Source organism: Dermacentor variabilis, chromosome 7, assembly GCF_050947875.1.
Source record: "Dermacentor variabilis isolate Ectoservices chromosome 7, ASM5094787v1, whole genome shotgun sequence".
Classification (NCBI taxonomy): Eukaryota; Metazoa; Arthropoda; class Arachnida; order Ixodida; family Ixodidae; genus Dermacentor; species Dermacentor variabilis.
The window spans coordinates 116,086,106-116,094,120 of NC_134574.1; the positions used below are offsets into that span (position 1 = coordinate 116,086,106).

The 8,015-nt window shown below is 41.6% G+C and overlaps 1 protein-coding gene across 1 annotated transcript in view; it reads right to left on the reverse strand.

The window, feature by feature from the left end:
* The window catches only part of LOC142587816 (sulfotransferase 1 family member D1-like), a 65,851-nt gene extending 58,892 nt beyond the window's left edge, over positions 1–6,959 (reverse strand). Inside the window, exon 1 of the mRNA XM_075699099.1 lies at positions 6,725–6,959. The gene's annotated coding sequence lies outside the window, so the exon portion shown is untranslated. The remainder of the gene's footprint in view (positions 1–6,724) is intronic.
* Between the last annotated feature and the right edge of the window lie 1,056 nt (positions 6,960–8,015).

An 8,015-nucleotide genomic window follows, 5' to 3' on the forward strand; every position in this document is an offset into this window, starting at 1 on the left:
GGGATTCGAGCGCATCTCCCAAATGTACCATCTTGCATTTGGGAGATGGGCACGCTAACCATTGCGCTACCACCTGCATCCACCAATTTCTGTTTATCTGCCGTCCCACTTCACGTTTTTGCCGCAGACGCAGGCAGAACGGATGCAGGAACGAAAAAAGACTAAAGATTGCTTGAGCCGCCAGCTGACACATGACCTTAACTTTGGCAGATTATTCTCATTGGAACGCATGTAGGCTTGCGGCTGCGTGCAGATTGTGGGTCGCCTTAGCTTTATTGTAAATTTGCTTTCACCGACTCTTTTCAGCTAAAACTGAAATGCCGGACAAAAATGAGCCCTACCGTTGAATATTTTTCTTGTTTTCTAGGCTTAAACCAAAAACGCTCATTTACACAAATAGCGATTATTTAAAGAAACAGCATAAGGATAATATATTTCGAGGTCATGTCGTTTTATCAGTACGGGCCGGCGCCACGTATCGACGAAAGGGCATCACAGTGCCGATGCACGCGGCAGGTTACTAAATGAAGAAAACAGGAAACGAGTGTTTTTCAGTTCTCGCAACATATTCTACACAGAACACAAGGCACCCACCACCATGACATTTTATTTTTGACAACAACGACACACAGTGGCGGACCGATATACTCCCTAAAAGGGTTCCATTTTATTTTTTCATCGCAGAACCGCAAGCACAGGTTGCGTCGCGCGTATACCGCAGCCACGTACTGTGGTCGCGCTGCTTTTCCACCAACAATGTGGCCCCGGCGGCTTCACGCGCTCCCGTAGGTGGCGGATTGGACTGTCACTCCAGAAGTTTAAATACATAACCTCTTTGCATAGAAACGACGGCATGATTGTTAACATATTGTTGGCTTGGATGTGTTTGGCACGAGGCCCAAAACACTGTCTTCTAACGCGTTCTTATGTTTGCGTTCGCGTCTCTGTCTTGAAGGAACGCGCACCATAACATGCTGCAATGGTGCTTGCGTTGAGCGTATGTAAGGCGAAAAACGCGGTTCTAAAATGTCTGTTCAATAATTTGTGCAGTAAACCCATGTTTATAGTATTCGCGCAGTATAGTAGTAGTATAGTAAGAGTCACGTTATGGTCGTCACTTGTCGGGACCGCGTAGTTGTAATCCAAAGACCCTGCCACTAAGGAATACGTCGCTAGGCATGGCTGATGAATAAGTAATTGCGAAGATTGGTTTACAGTAAAGGTTTGTTACTAAGAACGGCGGCAGCTTATACTGCTGCAAAGCACGGATGCTGTGCGGTGACTCCAATCATTTACTCGGCACATCGCACATCTACACTGGAATTCAACTGGTTTCGCCAACTCTTGCTTATATTCTCTCGCCCCTAAACTGCGACTTTGCCTGCCACCCGGGCCCCAGCTTTTCCTCTTTGTCCCCCGCTTCTTTCCCAATCTGCTGAGACGTGCTTCCACTGATGCTTGCTCCTCTTTTTTCTCAATAAATGAAGGCATTCATTCATGCATTCCTAAGTTACTGCAGAAAATAGCGTGTATTTATCTCCGTAACCACCCCATCCCTCACCTCGACTCTCCCATCGCAAAACAAAGTTGCTGTGTTGCAAATGGCTGGGCGTCACATATACAATTTTCTAGGAATGGCCAGTAGCACGGCGGGCAATTTTCGGTGGGTGACGGGACAGTATATGGAAAACCTTCTCTGCCATATCAACACTTAGTGCTCTGCTTCATGAGCTACTATTAGCCGCTACGACGAAGTGCGAAATGAAAGAAATCTAGCTGGGCTGGTCGCGGGCAGCTTTCTTTTTTTCTTTCTTTATTTGTTTCCATTGCTAAAATACAATGACGGGGGCTAAGATAAAAGCCGCAAAGAGGCAGCTTGAGGTGCCCTTAGCCCCCGTGTTACATGGCGGCAGTGAGTAGCGCAATCGACCATAAGCAAAGAACATTACATATAAATATTAATTACAATCAATCAATTCAGAACAATTTTCTATAACGGAACAAACAAAAAGCAACAAAGAAAATTAGATCCCATAGATGAGATGAATATTTACAATTATTATTAGGGTTATAATTATATTCAAGTGCTGATTGCTGTGCTATCGTTGTTAACGAAGCTTAAATGGGATAAGGACAAATAAAAGCAATGCAGATAGTACGCACCACCACATTACATACACTTGGCAATACATAAATATAAGCGAAAATCGCGTACACTTGACGATGCACAATTAAAGGTGAAAAGATACGATGGTCGATTAATATTGGAATAATTAAGGGAAAGAAAAGGACGAGCAAAAATTATGTCATTACAAACATTTAACAAGACACACACGTGAATACAAGTGAAAAGGAAATTACGCTTGATTCATTATTTAGGAGAAGGTTCTGATGAGTAACGACAGTTCTTAACGTGTTATGTTTATGATGTCGATGCCAGCGTCATGTAATGAATTAAGCAGTCTGGGTAATTTATTTTTCGTCATTTACAAACCGTAGTTGGTTCTTGAGGGGGGTATAGACCAATATTCTCCGTGACGGGTGATGTAGGTAGCTATATTTCTTTGCAGACAAGCAATTTCATTCAATACGCTGTTTTCAGAGTTTGAGTTTGAGTGCCATATACGAAGGAGAGACCGGTTGTATAGAGAGTAGATTGTAGGTATGTTGTATTGTTTAAAGAGGTGTTCACTGTGACTGTGATATGGCACATTTGCAATGATACGTACGATCTTTTTCTGTAGTAAGTGTATTTTCCTGAGGTTGGTTTCAGTTGTTGTGCCCCACACAAGGTGCGTATAATTAATGTGTGATGCAAATAGTGAGTAGTAAATTAATATTTTTACGGTTGTTGGTAGACGATATCTGCTCTTATTTAGCATTCCTGTGATACGGCTAAGCTTTTGTACTACAGAGTTTACTTGTCGATCCCAGTTTAGCGTACTAGAGAAGTATGTACCTAACACTTTAATTTCATTTACTATTTCTATGCTCCCATTGTTCATGTCTAAAGTGTGGCTTTGTGGAATCTTTGTGCCTTTTGCATAAAAGATTACGGCTTTTGTATTATTTGAACTTAATTTTAGATAATTTTCTATAGACCATGAGGATATGTTCTGGAGAAACTCGTTAGCGCTGTTTATTAAACTAGTATAGGATGCCGATGAAATAAACACACTATTATCGTCTGCATATATGATAAATCTTGCCTTGGGATAGATCAGAACAATATCGTTTATATATAAGTTAAAAAGCAGCGGTCCTAGAATACTTCCTTGCGGGACTCGTGTTTTTATTTCTCCAAAAAACGATTTAAAGTTATTTATGTGCAAATATTGCCGTCCTTTTTCCAAATATGACTTAATTAACTGCAGTGGGAGGCCCCTGATACCATACGTATCAAGCTTTGTTAATAATAGGTTATGGTTAATATGATCGAAGGCCTGAGTAAAGTCTATAAATATACCTATTGTCAGTTGCTTCCTTTCAAAATTTTGCAGTATATGGTCTTTCTGGTGTAGTAGTGCTAACTGTCGATTTGTTTTTTTGAAAGCCATACTCAGATTTCGTTACAACACGATATTTTTCACAGAAGGATGTTAACTGGATCAATATTATTTTTTCAAGTCCCTTACGTGATACCATACGTATCAAGCTTTGTTAATAATAGGTTATGGCTAATATCATCGAAGGCCTGAGTAAAGTCTATAAATATACCTATTGTCAGTTGCTTCCTTTCAAAATGTTGCAGTATATGGTCTTTCTGGTGTAGTAGTGCTAACTGTCGATTTGTTTTTTTGAAAGCCATACTCAGCTTTCGTTACAACACGATATTTTTCACAGAAGGATGTTAACTGGATCAATATTATTTTTTCAAGTCCCTTAGAAAAGTGCGGTAAAATTGATATGGGGCGATAGTTTTGAATATTGAGTCTGTCTGCCTTCTTATATATTGGAATAATTATATATTGGAATGACTTTAGAAACCTTCATTTTTGATTGACGGAAAGATGCCTTCAGCAATAGAGGTATTATAGATATGAACTAGAATGGGGGCTATATTGTGTATGATATATTTTATGGATTTTATCTGCAGACCGTCTGAATCACAACTTTTAGAGTTTTTCATTGCCATAAATACAGAGCAGACCTCGCCAACATTAGTTGGATGGAAAAAGATTGTGTTAGAGTTTACTGGTAGGGAGAGAGTGGTTTTCGGGCGTGTATGCGCTTGTGTTTCTCTGTTCAGGAAGTATTCGTTAAATAATAATAATAATATTTGGGGTTTTACGTGCCTAAACCACTTTCTGATGATGAGGCACGCCGTAGTGGATGACTCCGGAAATTTTGACCACCTGGGGTTCTTTAACGTGCACCTAAATCTAAGCACACGGGTGTTTTCGCATTTCGCCCCCATCGAAATGCGGCCGCCGTGGCCGGGATATTCGTTAAAGGCATTCGCCATGTCTGTCTCGAACAGTAAACTACCTTCCAGGCAAATTTTTTCAATAGGTCCTGCGCGTTGTTTTCGCTCTAATATAATATCAAGGTTCCTCCACAGTTTTTCTGAGTTTCCATCACACAATAATAAAGATTGTAGATAATAGTTATCTCTGGTTTTCCTTATTTCCTTGTTTAGACTGTTCCTGTAAACTTTAAATTCTTTAAGATCAGCAATTTCACGAGTTTTAATGAATCTGGCGTACAACTTTTGGCGTTTTTTTATTTTCTTTAATAGCTCTCTTGTTATCCATGGTTTTCTGCACGACTTGGGTTTATATTGTTTGACGGTGAAGTGTTTCTTATACACAACTAAGAATTTTTCACTGAAGATATTGTAGGCTCTTTCTGCATTATATTCCTCAAGTACGTCCTCCCAACTTACTCGTTGTAATTCTGTTTGAAACGCTGCCATTGTACACTCATTGATGTTCTGAAATATCCTAGTGATATTTTTGTTAATCTTTTTTAATTGGTGCTCGATAAAAATGCATATTGGATTATGATCACCAATTGGGCTGCTTAAAACAGCGCTTTTCACATATGAAGGCTCATAATTTGTAATAAATAGATCTAACGTACTCTCCGAGGACATTGTGATTCTAGTACTCGATTCTATAACATTTATACAACCGTTCGACAAGATTATATTTAATAAGTCATGCTGTCTAGCACTACACGCACTCATGTCAATGTTATAATCGCCGCCAAGGATCACTTTTTGCTTGTTTTCGCATGCATACGCCAACAGATGATCTACAAAAGTGAGGACCTCCTGCACGATACCGTCTGGTGGACGATAGCAGACACCAAATATAACACCATCAGCTTGAATGCATAATGACTCGACATTATGCGTTATTGTTGTAAAGTCTTCCAGTATGTCACAAGGTATGGAATTTTTCACCAGCAGAGAGACACCACCGCCGCGTCGAGTTGTTCTGTTCAAGCAAAGTGTTTTCTTTTGCGGTAGTCGAAGAATATTAACATGATTTGAGTACCAGGTTTCACATAACAATGACATCACAGAGGTCATTTATGTCATCGAAAAAGGTTTCTAGTTCACCAAGTTTGTTACAAGCAGATTGTACATTCATATGTGAACAGTTCACGCCTTTAACTGCAGCAAAAGAAGAAAACCATTTTTGTTTATCGATAAGGCCGAGCTGCTCCATTGGAATGAGATCAGTAACACCAAAAACGGAGACTCAGGTGCTGATGGCCCGGAGTTCATTCACGTCTTTCACTACCGTCGCTGGTTCACCACTCGATTTGCGCATCAGCACCTTGTCATTTGAATCCTAAACAAACCGATAGTCTGCATTCTGCGCCCATTCTTTAGTGGCAGCAAGAAGCTTTCTGGTTCGTGAGGTTAGGTTTTCATTAATGAAAACGCTGTTTCTCTTTTCTCGCAAAAGCTTTCGCTTGGGCATCCAAGCGTCTCTTAGTCTCCTGGCGCACGAAGCGCAAGATGATCCAGCGCGTTTTCCCTGTCTTGGCCGGCAATCTATGAACAGCGACTATATCTTGGGCTGTGATGGGTTGCATTTCCAGTTGTGCACCTAGGTTATCAACCTTCTCAAGTAGATTCTCCCCCTCGGTTTCCGCAATTCCATGTATTTCAATGTTTAGTCTTCTACTACGCCAATCAAGTGCTTCAAGGTCAGACTCAAGTCGACAGAGTTGTTCTGAAGCACCACTACGCTCAATCTTTTCTACCTTAGGTTTCACTTCATTGATTTCCTTCTCTTGGATATCTTATTGATTTTGAATTTTGTCAAATTGATCAGATAGCATTTGCATCGACTTCTCGATTTCTGTCATTTTGTTTGGAATCACAAGGAGTGAACGGAGCTTACGGTCCATTTCTGCGAGTTTTGTAAGAATGTCCGAGTCTGTCCTTGGCGCCGGCGTGCTGGTGCCATTTTTGCCTCCGCCAGCCCTGCATGCCTCACATTTCCAACTCTTCCTGTGCTGCTCCCGTTTACCCTTCAGCGTGTTTTCGCTTACTCCTGAGCGTTCACCGCAATGAAAAGAAAACTCGCATTGACCACAAGTTAGGACAGAGTCAATATCGTGCAGTACCTTGCAGCAAGAATAACAACGAGACATCGCCAATACACGGACACTTCGCGACAAACACTGTTCAACCGTAGCACAATGCTATACCCGTTGATGGCAGCGGCAGAACGCGGAAAGAAACGGCAGATAGATAGTCACCAACCTGAGGAAACAGAAGAGCAAGGTAAGACCGTTGCGTCCAGCGCGTTCCGCCGCTGCCACCGAATGTAGGCACACGCCCCCGCCGAAAGATATGCCGCGGCTTTCCCCGTTGTGGCAGCACACTCGTTCACAGATAACCGGTGGGGCGCGATTCAAAGACTCCGCTCTGCAGTGAACTGGTCGATTCCGGTCTGAGGAAACAGAAGAGCAAGTAAGACCGTTGCGTCCAGCGCGTTCCGCCGCTGTCACCGAATTTTCTTTTGGATTCGTGATGCATCAATTTAAAATATGTATATTTCTTATCTAAGCCTAAATGACAGCGATATAGGCGAGGTGAGTTACGGTAGCTCGTTGGCTTGGACTAACGACGCTCTTCATGCAGCACTTTCGTCTGATGCGAGTTTGCGAACGGGAATGAAAGACAGGAGGGTAACACGCCTTTCTGAAACGAAACATTCGGAATAACCCTTTGTTTGGCGGTTGGACATATGTCGAGGGTCCCAGATACGAACCACCTGCAAGTCTGTATCACCTCGCAAAGGGGAACTCAGACGAAACGTTGTCAAACGGATAGGCTTTTAATTATCATAAGTATATCTTTATTGAAATTCCTTACCATGAGGTGAAAGCCGACTAATACGCATTAAAATTTTCTGTGTTATTAAAACATCCTGTTCATAAAAGGTTGCTGTGCTTTACAGCCGCCTAAATTAAAAAGGAAGTTATGAAAAATAAATTGGTGCGGTAAATGTGTAAACGCAGATGCAAGAAAAGGCCTAGTCCGTTTCCCAGTATTCACTCAATGAAGATGGAGCACCTCTATACTCTCACGTTGTAGTAATGTCAAGAACAAAACACTTCCAAAAGAGTCAGTGACAAATGTTACTCAATATAAGATCAACTTGCGCTGGAAAAGAAAATAACACCCAAAGATAACGATGGCTGCGCGCAAAGTGCTTCCTCTGATTCCGATCTACGGATGAAGGCGTCGGTTCGTCAGATTGGAATGCTCGTACATTGCAGCGCAATCTCGGGTCGTCAAATGTGATGGAGAATGTACGTCAGTATTCGCTTCACGCGCGCAATCTGATAAGATAACGCTCTTTCGTTATTGAATCTCTCACAACATACTCGATATTAGAAACACATGCAGGCGCATCTTGAGCTTACTGATAACTTTGGAACTGTGGTTAATCGCTAAAAAAAGCCCCCCCCCCCCCCAAAAAGAAAGAGAATACAGTTGCTTTCAATATTAGCTGAAACATAGTGCTTGTCGTTTAAGAAGGGCCCCC